This window comes from Saccostrea echinata, unplaced genomic scaffold (assembly GCF_033153115.1).
Source record: "Saccostrea echinata isolate AGI-Se365-2 ecotype Australia unplaced genomic scaffold, CSIRO_AGI_Sech_v1 ptg000062l, whole genome shotgun sequence".
Taxonomy (NCBI): Eukaryota; Metazoa; Mollusca; class Bivalvia; order Ostreida; family Ostreidae; genus Saccostrea; species Saccostrea echinata.
In genome coordinates, this window is record NW_026889811.1 from 554,382 (window position 1) to 577,309 (window position 22,928).

General features: G+C 32.2%; 1 long non-coding RNA gene across 3 annotated transcripts in view; it reads right to left on the bottom strand.

Moving 5' to 3' along the window:
• Nucleotides 1-10,048: 10,048 nt before the first annotated feature.
• Nucleotides 10,049-22,928, bottom strand: part of LOC133175362 (uncharacterized) — a 28,583-nt gene continuing 15,703 nt past the window's right edge. The window contains exons 3-10 of one of the 3 annotated variants that reach the window (XR_009719270.1): nucleotides 22,780-22,884; nucleotides 14,300-14,483; nucleotides 13,995-14,114; nucleotides 13,793-13,891; nucleotides 13,512-13,694; nucleotides 12,762-12,825; nucleotides 12,535-12,669; nucleotides 10,049-10,904 (exon numbers count right to left, since the gene is read on the bottom strand). This is a non-coding gene — a long non-coding RNA (uncharacterized LOC133175362). Of the gene's footprint in view, nucleotides 10,905-12,534; nucleotides 12,670-12,761; nucleotides 12,846-13,504; nucleotides 13,695-13,792; nucleotides 13,892-13,994; nucleotides 14,115-14,299; nucleotides 14,484-22,779; nucleotides 22,885-22,928 lie in introns of all 3 variants that reach the window. The other 2 variants (XR_009719268.1, XR_009719269.1) reach the window with 2 other exon arrangements.

Genomic DNA, 22,928 nt, shown 5'->3' on the forward strand with positions numbered 1-22,928 from the left:
TTGGAAATGGTTTTCATTATTTTATTTTGCAGGAGTTGATAATGGAATTGATCTCATTCCAATTTCTCCTGTTACATTCTTTTTAAATATTAAACAAATTTCAGGGATAAAAAATCTTTTTTCAATAAGCGAACAAAAACATTTTAGTACGTTTCGTTTTCTAAAATACGTTCGAAGTATCTCAAATTCTTTCTGTTTGAATTTTGAATTTCAATCTTGCAAAATAAGAATGCCACTATCTGTTTTAACAGTCTATAAGAATTTATGAAATGGAGAAGAATGTTTATATACATTGATTGCGTATATGCCTCACATACCTGTTTGTATCAGACAGCCTTGGATGTTATTACAGTATATAATATCACAATTACACTCTTCTTTGCATAGCTTTCCGAAGTATCCCAAAGGGCACTGTCCACTGCAATTCGTACCAATTCTCCCTAAAGGGCACTCTAACATAAAAATTATTAATTATTTGTGAGCTCTTATTTTAATGGAGTATCTTGAAATACTGAATTAATATAGTTTTACTCGCATTAACATACTCACCCAAACATTGTCCACGCATATTCTCGTAAAAATTGAAACAACATTCTCCACTTTTACTGTGTCAAATGAAAAAAAAAAATATCGTATGAAAAATGTCTACCGATCTAACAAAAAACAAAATCTTACGATTGGATGGAATGAACTGTAGTCAGTTAGGATATTAAAAAATGTTTTCGTACCTATTTCTGCAACATTCACCAATGTGATCTGTTGTTAGTAAAATAAAGATGGTAGACATTGCTAAATACCGCATATTGCTGACAAAATACCATAACTTATAATAATGAAAAGGATTGTTATGTCATTTTCATTTTAGCCATACAAACTCAAGTAAGGATATACTTACAATATATACGAATCAACAATTGTTTAATTTCCCCAAACATTAAAGGAAGAGTAAGAGAAACCTCCACCAACATTCCATGTTGTTTTCCTGAACAGCTGGACTAGTTACATCCTGGTTTATACCAATATCCTTACACGGCATGAAACATTCCAATACACCACACGATTAATGTAAGCAAGTGAATAGTACAGTGAGTGAAATTATTCAAGTTTTAATTATATTTATTTTAATCTATACTCATTAAAAAAAGGGTTGGGACGTTTATACATGTAATTGGATGGAATGATTATGTTTTTTTTTATTTCCCTCTTTCTTTTTCATGATTTATTCATTTATTTATGGATTTATGTGGTTTTATTAATATTTGGGCATTAATTTTGTGGATTTAGTAAAAATGACGGGGATACGTAAATTCGTGGATAATGGATCTAACAGAAAAAAAAATTGTCTGCCATCTGTTCATTCTCTCACCTTATGCTTTAGCGGGAACCATTATGCCATTTACAATATTAAGAGTAGGTAAATATTTAAAAAAAAAATACTAACAGGTGAAAGCTCTTTAATTTATTATTTATATGTAACTCGATGTATGTTTAAAAGTCGGAACCTTTCAGCGTTTACAACGCAGTATGGTATAAGAATTAAGGGTGAGGCATTCCAAATACCTTCTCCGCTGTACACCATGAGCTCGTTGGGCCAATCAAACATCAGATATTGAAACAGAATATTAAAAACAATTATTTAAAAAATAGGCGTTTATTTAATCAGCGTTCAGTTTATTTATTCAGGGAAAAGATGTGCAAGTATCTCAGAATATTAAGACAATTTGAATTTTATCTTTTAGGCGCACATGTGTATACTGACGATAATTAAGTGTGGCAACAGGGCATAAAAAGTAACAACAATTAAGTATTCTAATTTAGAAAATGATGTTAGATACTTATTTTTACATGCACTGTGTGTGTTTCTGGACTTGACAGAGACATCCAGACCCCTTTGTTTGTAGATCTCCGAACAAACACACCCGCGTTCGCTGGATACGACTTCAAGCAAAATGGGCGACAAATAATTAAACCGTAAGGTTTAACGAATTGGCAGGACTTTCACAACATACATACCTGTTCTCTCATGTTTAACAAAAAATATTTCTCAACAAACAGATAAAAGTCAAATAAGCATTAAATTGTGTTGATAATTTGTATGAATTTGTTTTGAACGGAGTAATTAATTATTTCTATTGGAATTTTTATTTAACAATAATTTGTTGTTTTCATTGTGCAGGTGATAATGGGGGTTCGACCCTTATATTGTTTTAGAATAACACATTTACGCCTGATTATCATCCTTTGGGGTAATATGGCGTGTTCTCATTTCGCCTTAACTGTGAAATATAGGTAAGAAAATGAGAAAAAGTTCTAAGGCAAAGTGGGAATTTGATTATTCCTTTGTAAAAACTACAATTATTAATTAATGATTAGATGTTGTTTTACCGATAAGTTGATTACACAGTTAAAAAAGAAATATTACGGATGTAAAATTAAAAAAAATTAGTAATATGTAAATAGACAAATGAAATATATGGAGATAACGAACAGTATTCAAGCTCAAAAGTCCATTATACAATACAAAATAGGAGCAGAGCAAACACGGACCTCCAAACATCAGAGGTGGGATCAGGTGCCATGGAGGAGTGAGCATCCCCTGCCGACCGGTCACACCCGCCGTTTGCTCCTTGTCATGATCGGGAAATAACGTGAAAATCCGTCGACAATTCAGTGTGTAAATAATGGCCTAACAATTAGTATGAAAAACGTCAGTCAGCATTTGACTCAATGATAAATTGTATTTGCTGACAAGGTCATTGTATCGACCATAGAACTTACGAAATGATGACTTTAAACGAGACTGCTGATATTCTTGTTTCATCAACTTATTTGTCAATAATTTACCTCGTTTTAGAAATTGTACATACATAGAGCATGCTCTTGCGTATCGAATCAACTGAGAGATATATACCCCGTATGCAGGTGATGAAGGTATATTGCTGCATAAGTAAGGGAAGTTGACGATTGAAAAGTTAAAGTCATCACGTTTATCATAAAGCTTGGTTGTTAGATTACCATTAACGTCTTTTTCAAGTAAAATATCCAAATATGAAACAGATGTTTCAGACTCTGTGGTATCTTTCATCTCAAGTTCACCAGGATATATCGTATCGACATAAGAATGAAAATAGCCATTGTTAATTGACAATACGTCGTCGATATATCTAAATGTCGAGTTGAAGGCCACAGCAAGTGTTTTCTTCTTTTCACGTACAAGATTTTGGACAAATTCTGCTTCATACGAATACAAAAAAAGGTCTGCTAATAACGGGGCGCAATTGGTACCCATAGGAATTCCAATAGATTGTTGGAAGACCTGGTCTCCAAAAACCACATAGATACTGTCAATAAGAAACTCAAGCATCTTTTTAATGTCAACTTCAGAGTACTTGTGTGTACAATCAGAATGTTTTTTAACAAAATAATTTTGCAAATGACCAATGACAAGGTAAGTATATTTGCGAGTTCCATTTTTATTGAAAAAGCAGCTGTCAATGATATCAAAAAGCCTGGACTTTAATTTATCGTGGGGAATGGTTGTGTATAAAGTTGAAAAGTCGTAAGTTTTTAAGCTGTTGATTTTGGTAAAATCTTGTGATTTCAAATTTTCCAAAAGTTCCTTGGAATTTTTAAGTATCCACATCTGATTTACACCACTTCTCGAATATATTGTTGCACAGTACTCATGAAGTTTCTCCTTCACCACTGTTAATATCTTAGTGAGGAGTAAAGATAAAGGCTTGGTTGAACATTTACTGGAACCCGCTATGTATCTTTGTTTGTAAGGATTTTTATGAAGTTTCGGAATCCAATATAAATATGGTAATTCGAATTCATTTTGGTTGTTTGGAATATTAAAAATATTCAAAACTGACATATAATTTTGAAGAATTTCTTCCTTAGAAACAAAATAAATTTTGAAAGACTGATGACCTGCTCACACAAGTCATATGGAACGTATTGCTAGATGCAAATTGTGAAGGTTAGAGAGAGAGATTAAAAGTATTTTTTTTAAGCTGCTAACTCATTTAAAAGTGAGAATAGTTAGCCTTATAAGTTTTACATGAAAACTCTTATTCCCAGTTAATTTTCAATATTTCTTTTATTAATTGAAAATTACAATTAACAAAAAGAATTCTTTACCTAAGATGCTTGGAGTGGTATAGATGGTTTGGATTCTAACCACATTAAAACTACAGATTTGATTTTTTAAAGCTACAAGCAATCACAATATCATTGTAGATTAAATTGCTTTGAATCCATTCAGGGATACATGTATTTGATCGCGTATGAAAGGACTATGATAGAACTTTGAAACAATTTATATTAAGATATATTTAACCATTTGTATATATCGGGGTGTAATAATTAATGAGGGTAAGATGATATCAGCATCATCGAAATTAAAATTTTCACATAACTGAGCGTTGAAAAAATACATATAAAAGAAATAAGAAATGCATATTTTAACGATATCACTCTCTGTCTTAAGTTCTCTGTAAGATCATCATACACCATGAAATGATAACCACTGGTACTGATGGCAACACATTATACTGCAACATATCCTTAAATTACACCTGAAACAGTAAATTACAATGTTTAGTACAGAAACTGACTAATTTTTTGTGTGATATAGCAGATTTATGAATCTAAGTTATAGCTCTAAACTTCCCTCATGTTATATATACTTATATGTTCCCTTTGATATTTAAGTAGAATTTGTTTTTTGTTGATTAGTTCTTTTCACTTCCCTTTGAGTATTTTTGCATCATATTGAGACACCACCACTTGCCGCAGAAGGGCTACGAATTTAGACCTGTTCTCAGCACTTAGGGCCTTTGAGCAGTAAGGGATTTTTTTTCGTACCAGCACTTACTGCGACAAGGGACTTCGGTTATACGACCTCATCCGAAGGACCAGTCTCCACGTCCCGCAATGGGATTCGAACCGGCAAGAATCAACTCCTGGCTTACTCCGCAACTCTAGAGCAAACGCTCTAACTACTGCGCGATGCGGACGACTAATTTGTAAATGTAAAAAAGAAATATAATCATGAAAAAAAAAAAAAAACATCTGATTGGAATGACCAAATAACTGATGGAAAATATACTTTCGTGATACGTGCTGTTGAAGAATCTTAGAAATACCTTCCAACTTACCTCATAAAAAATATAAACATATTTTGTACATACAGAAATAGAAATTGATCGACTAATCTTGAAATTATTCATCATCTGTTAGTGTGACTAATTAACGTATTAATTTAATCATGATATTTTCAAATAATAGAATGAACTTTCTTTTAGCCTGTCATTTAAATATACACTATTAAAAATATATATTCAGTAGGATTTACATGTTCCAATATGTTCTCGAATGGAACGAGAAACAACAGAACAAGTTAGACAACTTTTGAGCAAGATTACAGTTCGTTAACTTCATATTTCATACAATCCATCAATGTACCAATATATGTCATTATAGGTTTCAGTACATCTCTATTGAACCTTGTATAAGAGAAACAACACAATCCATATTACATAAGTTTTTTTTTTATTTTTCCACGAAGGGTTTTGTTGTGATATATGGATTTCAAAAGTCAGCAGTCTTATCAGCATCCATCAAAGATGAACAATTTTCTTTTGCATATTAACATATCAGTGAATTCAATGAAAATCATCTGTTCATACTTTCAGCCACATTTTCACTTGTTCTGCTATAACTATTATGTTCATGTTCTTTATTTCTAAAAAAAAAATAATAATGAAAGAAAAATGAACTATTGCAGAGAGGATAAAATCAGACAGGAAATCTTGAATTTAAAATATCTTTTTAAGATGAATAGTAGTAAAAATTACAAAATCAAAATTGAAATTAATAGTTTGCATTTTTCATTTTTATTCTTTATTATGAAAATGATATTAGGCATCAATAATATTAGACTACCTCAAATTATGGCAGTATGAAATGACGAAAGTTATGCAAAAATATTCCGGTAACAGTATTATTTTCATAAAATATTTATTACTAAGATATGTCTGTAGTATGTTTTATATTAAAGTTATTCATTAACTAAAAATCTTTAATGCATATTAATAACGAAGCGTCGATAGCAATGCGAACTCTAACGACAAGGCCTGGGCAAAGAGAAAATTTGGACTTTCTCAATGAATTTGTTCTGCAGGAAACGATTTTTTTTTTCTGCAGGAAATGAATTTTTTCTGCAGGAACTTCTGGATCCAAATCGTTTGCAAATTGCAGATCTCTGCAAACTACATCGTCGCGGTAACAACAGAAGACATCCTCCCCCCATAAAAATTACTTTGATTTAATAGATATTGAATATAAACAGTAGATTAAAATGTTGTTTGTTAAAATGTGCACATTTCAGACTGCAACTAACATACGACGTTATGTGACGTTAGAGTCTAGACCTTTCAAATGTCACGTGCAGTTTGAAGATTAGGATCTACTCGCCCGTGCGGTTGCACCGTCAAGATTTTTTAAATCCAAAAAAATATTTTAAAATTAGTTTGGCCACCATTTTACAACTTATACATGTTATAATACACCCAAAAATAATTTGCAGTAGGCCTATATACATAAAATTGAAACTGTTGGTCCTTATATTTTAGAGATCTTTTCGGAACCACTACTTCCTCTTGACACATTACTGGAACGTTTTGAGGTGTAACTACAATCCGAGTGTAATTCACACTCTTCCCGATTTTGATTATCATCTGACTCATAAAGATTTGTCAAACAGTGTACATCGTCATAGTTATTTGAGTACTGAGGACGGAGTGATTGGGTCCCCCAGCAGGCTTCCATCTCAGAAGGATCGATGTTTCTCCTTAAGGATAGAATACTGTATTGGAAACATTCACCTCCATTCCCATATCTGTTCTCTTGCTCATAATTCCCAGTTCCATTTTCTGGATTGGTTTTATTCGAGTGTTCCAAGTGTCTGAAGTCGTTATTACATCTGTTGATGATATCGGTTTCATTTTCTTCTATGTATGTCAGAGAACGATTACGTTCGGGCAAATCACAAACGTGACATTCAATCATTTTAGAAAATCGTAATTCATCATAACGATTTTCCTCGTCTGCGTCCATTCTGTTGAGAGGACCTTCAGATGCTGATGACCCAGGTTGTTGACTTCCTTCAATTGCGACGGCTAAGGTCAATAAAAAAGATTGAAAATTTTCCTGCACTTTTAAACATAATTGATTTATCTCTTTAAAGAATGCATCTCAAGAAAATTCAGCTGACACCATAGAGATCTTTTAGGGACAGTTTTGATATACTGTAAATCACTTCATTCGCAAGATCTTTATTTTCTCGTAATTACACGAATAAAATACATTCTCGCGTATAATTGTATCTTAGATATAGAGATGTACCCACAATATGTGGGAAAAGGGTGTCGACTATGGTATTACATATTTTTTTTCTCTTAAAAAAAATATCATTTCATTTTTGGAAGACTCTTTTACGTAAGACCTTACCTCCTGAGTAAGAATTTCCGGTATTTCGTAAAGGATCTCCACAAAATCTCTTTATCCTAAGAAAAAGATAGTATTACGCCATTTTTATAGTATCCAATTATTACTCCCTCCTTACGTTTATGTGTTAATTTTGATCTCAATTTCACTAATTTGTTAAGTGAATTCGACAAACACGTTTAACGCACATAAGCTTCCTAAATTGACAGTTAGAAGGCAACATATAGATAATTTTATTAAGATCAATACATCTTGCAAGGGAGTATTAAGATCACTAAAATATATAAAAATCTCAAGAAAAGTTATATTTTTATTTCATTTACATACATCACACACACACACACACACACACACACATACACCCTCACACACACACACACACACACACACACACACACACACACACATACGTGTACAACCGCAATTCTCACTACACGAGGTTTTACACCTGAAAGTCACTACACTATGTTCCAGCAATGCTAACAAGATAAACAGACCATAACTGTGATTCTATGGGTCTTTGTATATGCAAATGAGGTTCAGAAAGATGAAAATTCAAATAATGAAAAAATGATTTTTCACCTAAAAGTCACTACATTTGGTCACGTGATTTTGCTCAATCACACACCGGAAGTTGACAAGTCACTACATGGCTTTACCAGGACACACACAGGAAACTCAGTACATAAACACTCTTGTAAGATATTATACAAGAAAATCACTACATTCAGTAAATTTTGAATGCGTTTCCCGTAAAAACACCAATTTTTCCAAAAAATTGTCGAAAATACATGACAATGTCTGCATGAAATCTGTATGCTATAGAAAAAAAAATTGTCAAAGGATATCCGATAAAGTTAAAAGATAAAAAAATGGCTTTCAACATCTGTATATTGATTAAAATAAAGCAAATGAAATGAGAAGAATAAATTAACAGTCATAACAAAGATTTAAAAGTATTAACGGCCAGGCACGTAACATCGTTTTTGAAAGTCGGGGGGGGGGGGGGGGGGGGGGCAGAAAATACAACTTAATACCCGAAAATCTTTGGCAAGCAAGAGAAATAGGTTAACTTCAAAAAGTCGAAAATCCTATTGGTGGGTTGAACTTTTGTGAACCCTCCAAAAAATTTCTTTACAATAAAATGACCGCATTTAAATACATAACAAAACAGTGTGTGTATGGGGGGGGGGGTGTTAATGAACACTTTCACAGTAAATTAAAAATAAAATTTTAAGTTTGAAAAAAGGAGGGGCCAAGCTACCCCTCCCCTCTGCTTTTACGTCGCTGACGGCAATGAATTGCCGAGTGTGCGTTGATTCAAGACTTGCTTCGTCAAGAATATTCGTTTTGGGTTTTTTTTCTGTTGCATTGAGTAACACAAGTAGAAATTGAAAATCGTTCCCCAATTTTAAATGCGATCATTATGTTTTTTATGATCTTAAAGAGTTTATTTTTTTCTTAACAAAAATTTTATAGGATTACAAATTACTTAACTACTGTTCATGTAATAACATCTCGTTCTTTTTTATCTGGATGACACCACAACCAGCATTCAAAGGAAAATTTACAATAGTAATATAGTATATTCAGAAAGGGGGGGTAGCCTCCGCGTTCTACGGACATGAAATAAGGGGAAAAATAATGATCCCTCTTATTTATTCTTGCAATTTAATGACTTCAAAAAACTGAAATTACTTTGGTGGGGAAAGTCCACTTCATTGTTTTTTTTATGCATAACATTCTATCATTTCATATTCATCATTTCATTTTCCAATTCAGCATTTAAAAATCCCATTGCTCAAATATGTTGGTCTCTAAAACCATGATTTTTTACGAAATGCAGTTCATACAGCACCCTTTAGTTTTCTTATCCCTTTGCTCAAATGTTTTACAACATTTTGAAAGATCAAACAAAAAAGACGGTTTGTTTGCATGAAACAATTTAATTGCATCAACTATACAAAAAAGTACATAAAAAGAAGGCTGACATGAAATAAGATACACATGTATAAGCCAAGTGTTAATAGATAATTCTTGCTGTTAATTTTTAAGGTATCCAAAATAAGTTCATTTTCACAGAACAACCAAGGACAATCAGTCAGTATTTGTGCAAAATATAGTGGCATTTTCTTAGTGCATTAAACAACATACAAGTTTCGAAATAAAAAAAAAACTCTTTAAGATTAAAGCTGACAACCAAGCAAGAAATATAAATATCATGCAGTTAATAACTTCATGTGTTTAAAATGCAACAAAAGGCCCTAGGCTTTGACTATTACCTGAGTATTATGAATTTCTCAGGCTGTGGTCATTTCAAAACCGCCTGGATCTAGAAATCTAGACCCATGCAACAAAAATCGTAAATTTTCACAAGAATTCTATATTTATTATCATATTGATGCAGCTGAACTCCTAGAAGTTCAAAAGTAAAGAGGATAAGGTATACTGGCTAATACTGTATAAAACATTCTAATTTATGACTAACTCTGTCTTTTCATGGGCCTGAAACATGAAGAAGCATTCAATTAGAGGGCTAAGCATTAATTAAGATTAATTTTAGAGGTCCATGTTTGCTCTGCTACGAATATGGATTATTCTAATGGACTTTTGAGTTTGATTACTATTCATAATCTTCATATTTAATTTTATGCCTGCTAGTTTGCCTGCTAGATGTTCACCAGTAAAGGATTTTTTAAAACTTCAATTTACAGCCCATAGAAATGGTTTCAAAAGTAGGGGGGACTTTAAAAAATATCTGACAAGCAAAAAAAAACATTATTTACTGAACCGACCTTATTGCAACAAAAAGAGGGGGGGGGGGGGGGAGGGGCAACCAGGATATAAAGGATACTTTACTATAGCAAAATACTATACTCAGAAAAAGTGGGGGGGGGGTCTATGGGCCTGTTGCAGTGTCAATATAAATAGGTAAACCTTGCATGAACAATGGGTCATGAGCAATAAATTTCACAAATTTTGGTTAAAAAATAATTACTTGCTTAAATTATGCAAACAGCTGTCTGCTACATGTCCATGAAAAAAAATTTATAGGATATATTTTTTCAATATTCAGCTCCATCCTGAACCTATATGCAAAAATGAATCTCACAATTTTTTGTACTTAAAGAGCTATGGGCTTATATGATATGCATACCATCAACTGCCTGCTGGCAAAATTTCTCACAAAAGAGACATGAATGTTTTTTATTATCATAGTTCCCAGACGATGTTTTTGGCCTCTAAAAACCTGGTCTTTCGCTTCTCTGACTGTGGTAAAACTTTGCTGACATCATCATGATCATCTTCACATTCACTCTCCTTTTCGCTGTCACTTGCAAGTGCAGCTTGTTTCTGCTGCATTTCAGATTTGAGAGGCTTACTGGGCATATCTGAAATTATTATATATGTACATGTATTGACAAAAGGGATTCATCTTTATTTTTATAGAAGAGGCCAATGGGCCACATGGCGCACCCAAGTCACAATGGCCCTGCACATCCCCCCCCCCCCATATATCCCTATGTAAAGCTTTGATTGCCTATTATGGCCTCATCTTACCCATTCAAACCTAATAAAGAGGTATGAAAGTTGTTTTTCCATACTTCAATCTGTTAGGCATGATTGAAACACTCTATGTAAGCTCCTTATGGAGATATTTATAATTTATAATGCTGGCTAATGAACATCATGTTAATGTGATGCAAAAAAAAGTAATTTATTTAAAATGAATTTTGTCAATTTATCAGACTGTGATCATGTCTGGAGAAAAAAACAACTTATGGAATTAATCCTTAACTGTAATAAAGAAACAGTCATACTTAAAATTCAAGACAGAAATTCTGCCAGAATTTTAATTCACTTTAAACAATCTACATATTGTACAATGTAATACATAACACCTTATACAAGAGGCCCATGGTCCATGACACCTGAGCCCTTTTGCAAGAGAAAAGCAGAAATCAGTTCAGTATTGGAAAGTTTGAGTAATTATACAATTGGTGCCACCCTATGCCCTGTGGGTGATGATTTGAACAAACCTGAAACTACTTCTCCCATCCTACCCCTTGATGTTACGATTTGAATAAATTTGAATGTACACTACCTGAAAAATACTCCTGTATTAATATAACAAATCATGGCTTTGCTGTTCTTGAGAAGAAGGCCTTTAAAGACATTTTCTATATAATTCCATGTAAAAGTCTTATGCCCCATTGTGTCCCCACCCTTCTGCCAGGGGTCATTAGTTGATAAAACTTCAAGCTACATTACCTGAGTATGCTTCTGTATTAATATGACTTGTCATGGCTTTGCTGTTCTGGAGAATAATTTTTCTGGCCCACTCAGACCTGTTTAACTTTTCTAACTGATGTCAGTATTCTAGAAGTTGTCAGTATTTTGAGCAGTTTGTCAGTAAAAATGCAACTCAGCTTATTAGACATTTTTATATGAAGAACCCCTTGTTATACAAATACTAAGCACTAACTACGCAAGTCACCGTATGCTGTCTACTGTTGCTTACATATTTTACATTTGCCGTAATTATATTGTTTTTAGATCATTTTTGATAAAACCACTTCAATCAACAAGCTTCTTTATCAAACTGATTGGCAAATTTCAGGAACGACTCTGATTTTTTCCGTCTTTAGGGAAAATCTGTATATTTTCAACGTGAATCTGTAGAGCACTTTTTTACTCGAAGATTCATGGAAAATACTAAAAAGCTGTACAAGTAAACAACTCTGCCCATTGTTTCTGGAGAAGATTTTTTTAAAGATGCCATCAAATTTGCACTTATTTTTGATTATATCCCCTTAAAATAGGGTGATGCCTTTCATATGAACAAACTTGAATCCCCCACCGAAGAATACTTTGTGGCAAGTTTGGTTGAAATTGACGCAGTGGTTCTTGAGAAGGAGCTGAAAATTTGAAACAACAGTGGCGCTGGAGATGGACAATGGACAAACTTTGATCAGAAAAGCTTACTTGAGCTTAAGAAAGTTCTGTTTTCAGCTTTATTACCAAGATCATTAATGGTATCTTCATCACAGCTTTTTTCATCGCTTGAAGGATGGTATGATTCATCATCATTACCATCATCATACTCGTCTGCTTCATCACTTGAAAGTGGCCCTGTATCATGTCCTATTTAAAATTCTAAAAAAGAAATTATCATTTTAAGACTGTTCATTTTTATGGGGTTAACTTTTAATTTGTAACATCCAAACAACATCATAAATATAGATTACCATTCTCATTGACAACATCATGACTGCTGCTTTCATTTACAAATGATTGGTGTGATTCCTCATCCTGCTCAACTGCAAAAGACTCTGTCAAAACATTCAAATTAGATATTAAATTGGAAAATAACACTTTTCTTAAAAAGTAAGATTCAAATTTATGAATACAATAGGGGTTATCTATTTTTTTCTTTTTGCCTTTACTATGCATGCAAAGAAGAGTCCCATGGGCTACAACATTTCCCATTTAAAAGAAGCTTTTCTTAATGTTTATAAAGAGTTTTTCTCCTTAATTTTCTCCTGCAAAATTGTGAACTCATATTATGACCCTATCCTAACTCTAAAGGGTCTCTGAATCCACTATCCCCCCCCCCCCCCCCCCCCGCTTCCTTCCTCCCTTTGGCCATGATTTGAACAAAAAGGAAGCTACAAGAAGGTTTAAAAATACTTTTTGTGGTCCAGTTGTTCTTAAAAGGATTTGTAAAGATTTTAACCAGTACATAAATGTATGTATATATTTCAAGGTAAATCTTTGATCCCCTATTGTGGCCCCATCTACCTCAAAGGCCATTTTTTGAACAATTTAAAATCTTTATTACATCAGGAAGCTTTCACATAAATTTCAGCTCCTGACCAGTAAAGTGAGAGTATTATGGGCTTTGAGAAGAAAATACACATTATGGTTTAATTTGACCTCCAAATCTTTTTTCTAGTACCATAATAGTGTACGATACATTTATTAACTTGACAACATACCAATCTTCTCCTGGATTTTGTATGCTGGTGAGCACAGACTGGGCTCACAGTTTCCAGCAAAGTTATCAGCTGTAACTCTAAACTCCCACTCTGAGTCCTGAGGAAGATCGGTGACAGTAAAGAGGGGTCAGTGCAGGGGTACTCATTTCTCTGTTCCCTTAAACCTCTCTTCTACAAGGTAGTCTACAAAGATAATCAATATTATTAACTGCTACAGTGTTTATGTGGTTTTGAACAGAGATCAAAATTTCCCTTTTTTTATTCTACTTTTAAATCAGTACCTGTAATTTTACAGCCACCATTATGTTTAGGTGGTTCCCATTTCAGATAAGTTAAAGAATTGTTGACAGCCTCTGGTACACCAGGTGGCAAAACCTTGGCTAAAATAAAAGTTTAAAAATGTGAAAGAAAAAATAATTGAAAATAAAGTACAATATGGTAATTGTTTTTTAAAATGTTATAATTTTTTTCAAATATACTTACTGTATTTGGGCTTGGGAGTTATGGGATCGACCAATCACATCACTAGACTAATTTAAAAACCTTCAAGATTCTTGGCCTGTATGTGGAAGTTGTATTCCTTGTCCTTTTTTAATCCCTTCACTGATGAAAAAACTCTCAAATTCAAGTTTTGTAAACAAAACAAATTTCAAGAATCACTTTTGTAAAAAACATCTTTTCACAGTTTTCAGCCATAATATACTAATTACATGCAACAAAAGGACATGTAAATCCACTTACTAGTTCATAAGAAAGATACATGTGTCAACAAGTAATCAGTTACTCACCCTCATAAACACACTCATCTACTGGGTAGTCATTAGCCTGCCTCCAGTGGTGGGGTCTTCGTATTCTATGACATATCCTATAATCTTCTTAAAACCATCATTTCTTGGTTTGGTCCAAGAGAGAGATTGACAAAATCTTCATCAATGTCGAAAACACTTGGATGTCCAGGAGGATCACAACAAGCTGAGGGAAACATTTAATATTTTCAAAATTTTTCAACCCAGTTCATCATGCAAGCACAAAGACATTCTTTTAATTGTATACACCAATCAATGCTCGAATCTTAACATATCCCTTCATATTGAAACGAAGTCTTAAAGTTTGGAATTCATTTGATATCTAACAATTCATGTTCAACAGAATTATCACTTCACTTCAGCTTAGCTTCAGGGGAGAGATCAAAATTCATACACATCTACAAAAACTAATCAATCACCTGAAAATGAATTTCTTTGGCTACCACTTAAATATTTAGATGACTTGCAAAATAAAGTGGACAGACTGGACAGTATATATAGCTTGAACGAATAGGGATATACTAAAATACTTAACTAAATGTGCATTCTCAACCAAATTTGTGCACAGTGCACTATTTAAAGAATGTCCATACAAAGTAGTCAAAATACCAATCCCAAAGATCTTGAACTTAGCATTTTACAATTTTTTCCTCATAAAAATAGACGAATTCAAAATTTGATGAAAAATATTAATGCTCTCAAACTAGGAATAATTAACATTTTTGGTGGAATGGCTCTGTTCAATGGTACCAGTTATGGAAGAAAAAAAATGCTGCTGTTTGTTCTTTATCACAAAATACATTGTATTTAAAAAAAAATTCCATTTCTTTTTATTTTAAACATTTTTTCCTTTATATTCCCACAAAAAACTTTAATCCACTATTGTTGTGCCACTCTTCGGGTGCCTCTAGGAACCATGATTGGGAAAAAAATTGTACAGCACTTTCTGAGGATAACAGCTAGGACATTAATATCACTAATCAATGTCCTGTTGTGACATACATTCCAATGAAAAACTTCAATCCTTCATTGTAGCCCTATCCTACCCCACTGTAGATGCACTTCATTTAATATTTATTTTTAATTACAAAAAGACAATTGAACAAACTACCATGTTATGACCGCATCTTATTATGACATTTTTTTTATATGTTGATGTAAAAAAAATATTGATTCCATACTGGTTCCACCTACCCCATTAAGTCAGATTTGAACATGCAAACTTGAATCTATACCATGTCAGGACACTTCCACATAAGTTTCAATGGTTTATAAAAAGGAGATTTTTATATGAATCAAATTTTCACTGTTTCATAGCTACTTCTCCTTGAAAAGTTGGTCACCATTCATTTAAACAAATTAAAATTGCTAAGTGGTTCTCCAGAAGAAGTAAAATGCTCCTGAGCTTTTGAGTAGATTTTTGTCTTAACCTATATTTCCACTTTTGCATAATGTTTTAGTTCTTACAATAAATTTGGATTCTACAATACCAATTAAAATATATTCAGTTAAAACTCCATGATTAAATTCCATACCAAAAGCATTAAGTGAGGAACTACTGTATGTGTACTTAAAAAAGCAGGCTTCATATTTTAAGGGGCCCTTGGCGCAGACAACAATGCCCTAATTCATGAATACCACTAAGAAATCATTTATAAATACAATATATGGTACAGACATTTATAGCGCTAATTCATGATGTCGCCAACACCTCAAAACCCAGTAATTTCGCTAAATTTTGAATACACTATTTTATGGACACATACAGTATATTTTGTGGCGGAAGGTTTTTTTTTAGAAGAAAATGATCATTTCTTTCTCTTTCAAAGTATTTAAAGTATGCTAAGTTTGGATTCCTATTTTTCCATGCAGCCTACACACAGAGTTATTCTGAGCCATGAATTGTTTTATGCTGGTCCTAAATTATATATCAAATAAAATATCATGAATTCTATCATTATATTTGATAAGTATAGCAAATATATTGTGAAAATCCAGGAAAAAATAGCCGTAATTTAAATTAAGCTTAAAATTAGCACTATTTTGGTAATATCTAAAAATTAACATCACAGACCCCCACTTTTAATTTTCTTTTCTGAATATATAAAATACTTTTAACCATTCAGTAAAATGTCATTATACTTTCAAGATATGTTATTGCTTGATAAATTTTTTAATGCCAGAAAAATATTTTCTGAGTGCAAAAAGGTCAAATAATTGAACTTGCGAAGTAATTTGAAAATTTTTTGTTGTCACAAATTTTAATACACCTATATATTCAAGGTGAAATAAGACTGTGTTTGTTCCCATGATTTATTTGAAAAAAATATTGGAGGAAAAACTTTAAAAATTGATTTATGTGTAAGACGTATTTACAGTGCAAAAAAGTCAAACTAAATGCTCAATAGCGCCAAGAGAAGCACATTAACCCCTATTTTTTGTTTTGATTTTTAATTAAGCTAGGTGTGTAGATTCTAAAAATATACTTGATAAAAGATTCTCATTACTTTTGAATTTAAAATTTCAAAATTATGCTTTGTAAAGTAGAAATCTGGTGTCTGATTATAATCGATAACATTGAAACACTAGAAGCTGATTCCAAACATTGATCAAAAATGAAAATAAACCAATGCAAGGAAACTCACAACATCTGTGTGATAAATGTATACAGACAGGGAAACTCACTACATGTGGGTAAATAATGCACTCTGGCAAGGAAACTCACTACATGTGTGTTAATAATGTACTCTGGCATGGAAACTCACTACATGTGTGTAAATAATGTACTCTGGCAAGGAAACTAACTACATGTGTGCAAATAATGTACTCTGGCAAGGAAACTCACTACATGTGTATGATAATTTTAAACAGACAAGGAAACTCACTACGTGTGTGTAAATAATATACTCTGGCAAGGAAACTCACTACATATGTGTAAATAATGTACTCTGGCAAGGAAACTCACTACATGAGTGTAAATAATTTACCCTGGCAAGGAAACTCACTACATGTGTGCAAATAATGTACTTTGGCAAGGAAACTCACTACATCTGTGTAAATAATGTACTCTGGCAAGGAAACTCACTACATGTGTGTGATAATTTTAAACAGACAAGGAAACTCACTACATCTGTGTAAATAATATACTCTGGCAAGGAAACTCACTACATGTGTGTGTAAATAATATACTCTGGGAAGGAAAATCACTACGTGTGCAATTATTGTCCTCTGACACGGAAATTCACTACATCTGCGTGATAAATTTTAAAGTTAAAGATAGAAACTCAAAACGTTGACACAAATACTGAGGTATGTGACTAATGCAGAGATTATTAGATACTGTACGTAGCATGAAAAAAATTGCTGGCTTCACATCAATGTTGCTATGGAATGAAGGAAAAAAATATACTACATGTTTTGTCTTTGATTAAAAAAGAAAAAAAAATAAAAAAGATAGAAATAATGTTATATTGTAATATATTTCAATACAAAATTTAATATTGCAATGTATCCAAGGTATTGTAATAGGATTTTTAATTTGCAATACCTAGCACTTAACTATGAACACAATGAGTGATTTGGCAATGTTAAAACAAACTACATTTCCCTTGCAGTAAATTCATCATTAACTTGTTCCTACTATGGATAAATTATATATGGCTCAACTAGTATTATAAACAATGAAAGTATATCCCAGAATAGAAAATAGCAAAATTTATATTTTTTTCCCTAAAAATGTATGTCTGTAACATGAATATATTTCATTCAGAATGAAAGTAATAATAAAGAAATAATCCTTGAAATATTATGTTTTTTACGTTATGTCAAAAATCTTGATGCGAGCCAATTGCAGAGGTCTGAGAGAGGAACGAACAATTACTCTGCATAGGAGATTGGTAAACAGCAACCCCCTCCGCCAAACAAACAAACAAACATCAAACAAAACAAAAAACACGATATAATATCTAATCATAATATTTAATCTCCTGGGGTAGTGAACTCTATAAAACATGTTTAGTAGACTTATCTATAATGCATATCATAGAAGAAATATGGAATCAAAATAATCATCCCAAATTAAACATACATGTATTAACCATTAGAGAGAATCTAGGTATGTCACTCCAGTTTGTTTACTTTGTACCCCATTGGTTTTTCTGAGTTGAAATCATGTTTTTATTTCAAAATGAAATGCCATTTCACATTCTTTTGACATATAATTCAGTCTGTCTTTAATTTGATGAAGCTTTTAAATTGGATTTGCATCTCATAAGAATCCTACAATTTATTCTCAAATACAAATCAATCAGTGTTTTGGAAAATCCTTAAGTAAAAGCAAGAGGCCACTCAATCTCATTCATAACAGTATGTCACTTCTTTTCATATCCATGCTCAATACATTTCACTCTGATTCTTATTCTTCATAATTTCAATACTTTGCCCATGCTTCATTGTGTTAGCAATGTATACCAGTTCTTCTTACTTTTATACTAATTCCAGTTCTTAACTACTGTAACATTATTTTTAAATTTGCAAATTAAATCTCTGTTACAAATATCAATTTAAATATTTTTGTTGTAGACAACCAAGAATTCAAGTAATGTGAGAAAAACAAAATGCCAGTAATATGTCTTCAATTATGTCATAAAAATGACTCTGGCCATCCGAACCGATCAGCATCCAATCTTATAATTATGTGTTGATACTTATAAGTGTTGTCAAATCGGACAATTTTTAGTAACCGGTTACTCACTTACTTTTCCGATCAAGTAAACGGTTACACAGATGGATTTTTTTTTAGACCTTTAAACATCCTTGCTCATGGTATGTATTCAATAATAACTGTAATATATGTAACGTCATTACAATTTCCATGTTTAACATTTACATAATGGCCAATATCAAACGCAAATGCACTGTAGATGCATTTCATTTATTTATTTTTAATTACACAAAGACAAATTAAAGCTTCTAAATGAATTTGTTCTTGAATATCCTGTAATAGTTGGCAATTTTTGCGGATGTCCTAAATATAAACTTACTTTAGTTTCGTTTCTGTGTATGTTAATTTCATTTTACATATTTTACACCTTTCGGATTTAAATTCTTTTAAAACATTTCGGAATCTATGCTTTTGATGGCTGTGGAGGCTTCTTGTTTAAAATTAATCCTGTACTGCGGACTAGCACAGTATAAGTGAGGTAATTATATAATTAACCCAGGTTTTCTACATTGTATACTGCTTGGCAATCAAAGCCATCGATTAGATAAACTGTGAAAACTAAGCGTTATCAAAACAAATCGGTCAAGTTTGTGAAACGCTAGATCAAGTCTAACGTTAAATAACGGTAAATAAAATGGTAGAGGTGTACATTCATTTCTGAACAAAATAACATTTCTTTTCTACTTTTGTCTATATATCCGAGTAACTGAGTAGCAGTTTTACTATCTGATACTCGCATTGTTTGCCAATTAACCGGTTAACCAGGTACTCGTTGACAACACTAGTAGAAATGGTTAAAATGGCATCACACAAAATAAAGATAAATTAATTATTCAAACAACAGGGAGTAATACAGTAAAACATGCTTACAATAGCAAAGAGCCGGGGACCAAAATATTTAATTCTTTATAAACATAAACTTTCCATTTACAACACTTTTAAATCTATGGGGAAGGAAATCACTTCAATGTAAGCATACAAATTCATTTTAAGCATGTTTGCTATAACAATGTTCTGGCTGATTGATTTGAAAATTTTATAAATGGTTCTTCAATGATGTGCACAATTTAGGAGACACTGCAACAAATGGAAGCTAGACCACTGCTCCTTGATGAAAATATATCCTTGTTCGTAACCTTATTATAAATCTAGCTTAATAGTCAGACTGGGTGAAGCCTATCTTTATGAAGTATTGATACTGTTGGTGGCATTACATAAAATCAAAGGCCTGAAGGCCTGAGAGACGCATCGCACTGAAGGTAGAAAACTCAAATTTTTTTACTCAGAAAAATTCGACATACATCTTGAGGGAACGAAAAAAAATCAGGAATAAAAATAAAAATTAAAAATATCATTTCTTTGAGGTTAAAAAAAGATTTTGAGTCGTGGCATTTTTTTAGTCGGTCGGAAGAGGGCAAACAAACATTTTTTTAAAGATAGTCTGATATATCAATTATAATTCATTGATATTTAAATTAATCTATAATTGATTTTAATTATACTTTTATTTTTTTTTATTCTTTCATTATAAACATAGTAGAAAGATGAAATAATGAACGAAAATTTAGAAATGAATGATTATTGAATAATTCTATATAATTTCATATCTGAATTTTTTCCGTTTCTTTCATTATGAGCATTTTTTTTTTAAATATCAATACTTTGTCTTAGACTAGTTTTATCAATCAAAATGACATAATACGTAAACCATAGTGGAATACATGAAATGTTCATATAATTCGGACTGAAAAAAAAAACAATTGGGAGTGGTATACGGTATACTATGAAACACGTTTCCTCCGATATTTTCGATAAAATAAACTCAAAAAGCCTATGTTTATACGGTATTAGTAAACCTATAAATTGAAATCCACTGTCATTGCAATTTTTTATCAGATATTTTATCATACTCAACTGACATTTTACCAAAAACCGATCATTTCACCGTTTCGTGTCACCCTTCCTCGTGGAATTTTTTTCCCAAAACAGTCTAGACGAACTCCAAAAACAGCTTTGCTTTTCCGGAAGTAAGAAATTGAGACTGAAAAAGACTCCGAAAATAGAGTCCGCGCATGCGCACATGCACAAAAAATAGCGAAATTTCGGCAAAAATGATGGGTCTACAAAAACTGTCTGTGCAAAGTTTTGGAAAGTATGGCAATTATGCCAGTACTCAGAAATGCTAAACAAAAGACCTCGGAAGAGATCGTATTTGTCAGATTTTTTATTTTATTTGCAAAAAAGGAGATATTTACTTTCAAAGTTGACGTTTGAAGTCAGGTCAATTACAGAGAAAATGATACGTTTGAGAAGTAAATATGCATAATAAAAGGGATATATATGCAAAATGGGACAATACATATTGTAACTGTTAAAAACTTGACTGACTTTTACACATATATTAGCATTCCGGTATTTTTATTTGTGTACGACATCTGAATTGAACGCGTAAGTTCTTGCCATGGTTATGTACCGATTTTTTTTTATCACATACGAACAGATATTATTATGAAAACATTTTTAAAACTATTAGCTATCAAAATGAAATCTTTAAAAACCACTCTTCTAGAAATTAAGGTCACAACATGTCTTCTAAATATAAACCTGTGAATATCTCTGCTCCGTAGTGAAAAATGTGCATTTTCTAATTAAAATACATACAAGCTGGGTGTCTTCAAAAACAAGTAAAAGCACCTAGATATTGTAGGAACAACATAAAATTTAAATCAAGGAGACAATAAATCAAATAAGAAAATAATTCTTACCGGCAGTATTGAATTCGATGTCGTATAATCCAATTTACTACTATGCAAGAGTTTGAAGCAATAAATAAGTCAATATCCACAAAATAATTTCATAAATATAATTATCCATTCAACAAAAATTAAAGTAAAGTCACAATGCACTAAATACAGCCATTATGCAGCCGTATATTTGAAGAAAGCGAACGACAATCCATCGTTTGTTTACATCGGACGCCAATTTGCCGGAATGCATGATGGAGCCAAAGACTTCGTTTTCGGAGTTCACGCCGTTTTAGAGTTCGTCTTGACTGCGAAAGGTGGCCCTTGTTGCAAAAATTTATTCAGTTGAACATCTTACTATTCCTTTCATCAAGTGAAAAAATAATGATATCCCTTCTATTTCTATAAAAACAACCATCTTGTTCCTACTGTTAGTGATGTTTTATAAAATAAAATTATTGTATATTTTTTCTCAGATATTCGTACAAGCAATGTCGTATTACAAGGCCTAATAATTTATGGCAAGAGCTGTTGCGATGTAAATAGATCTTACTCCGCGTAGCACATGTTTGTTTGTTGTTGTTTTCTCTCTTTCTCTATTTTTGTTTTGTTTTGTAATTGTTTCTTTTTTGTTATCTTTGTTGCTTTCAAAGTATAAACAACATATATATGTGAGATTTTATGTTATTTGGTATTTAAAATAGACAATGAATATCACCAACTTGTCAATATACATTTGCTCTATTTTCAATGGCGTATTTAGAATCAATTTTGTGGAGTCCTTTGTCGCCGCAGTAATTGAAAAAAAGAAATGGGGGTCGACTGCAATGAGGCCACATCGCTGTTAGGTATCCTCAAAAAATAGTTAGTGTCCAAAAATATGTGAATAAACATGATAAATATTAAATCACTCTTTATGACATTATGATATCATGAAATTAGCTTAACAGCAGACTGGGTAGTGCAACTTGTATAATTATATTTATATATATTACCTGAATTAATCTCATCATCATCATCACTGTCAAATGAATTTCCATTGAATTCCCAACTAAAAGGGTCCGATTCCACTTCCACATCTGAGCTAGCCATTTGGATGTCTAAAACATCAAAGCATTTAGACTCAACATCACCTTTTAAAAAT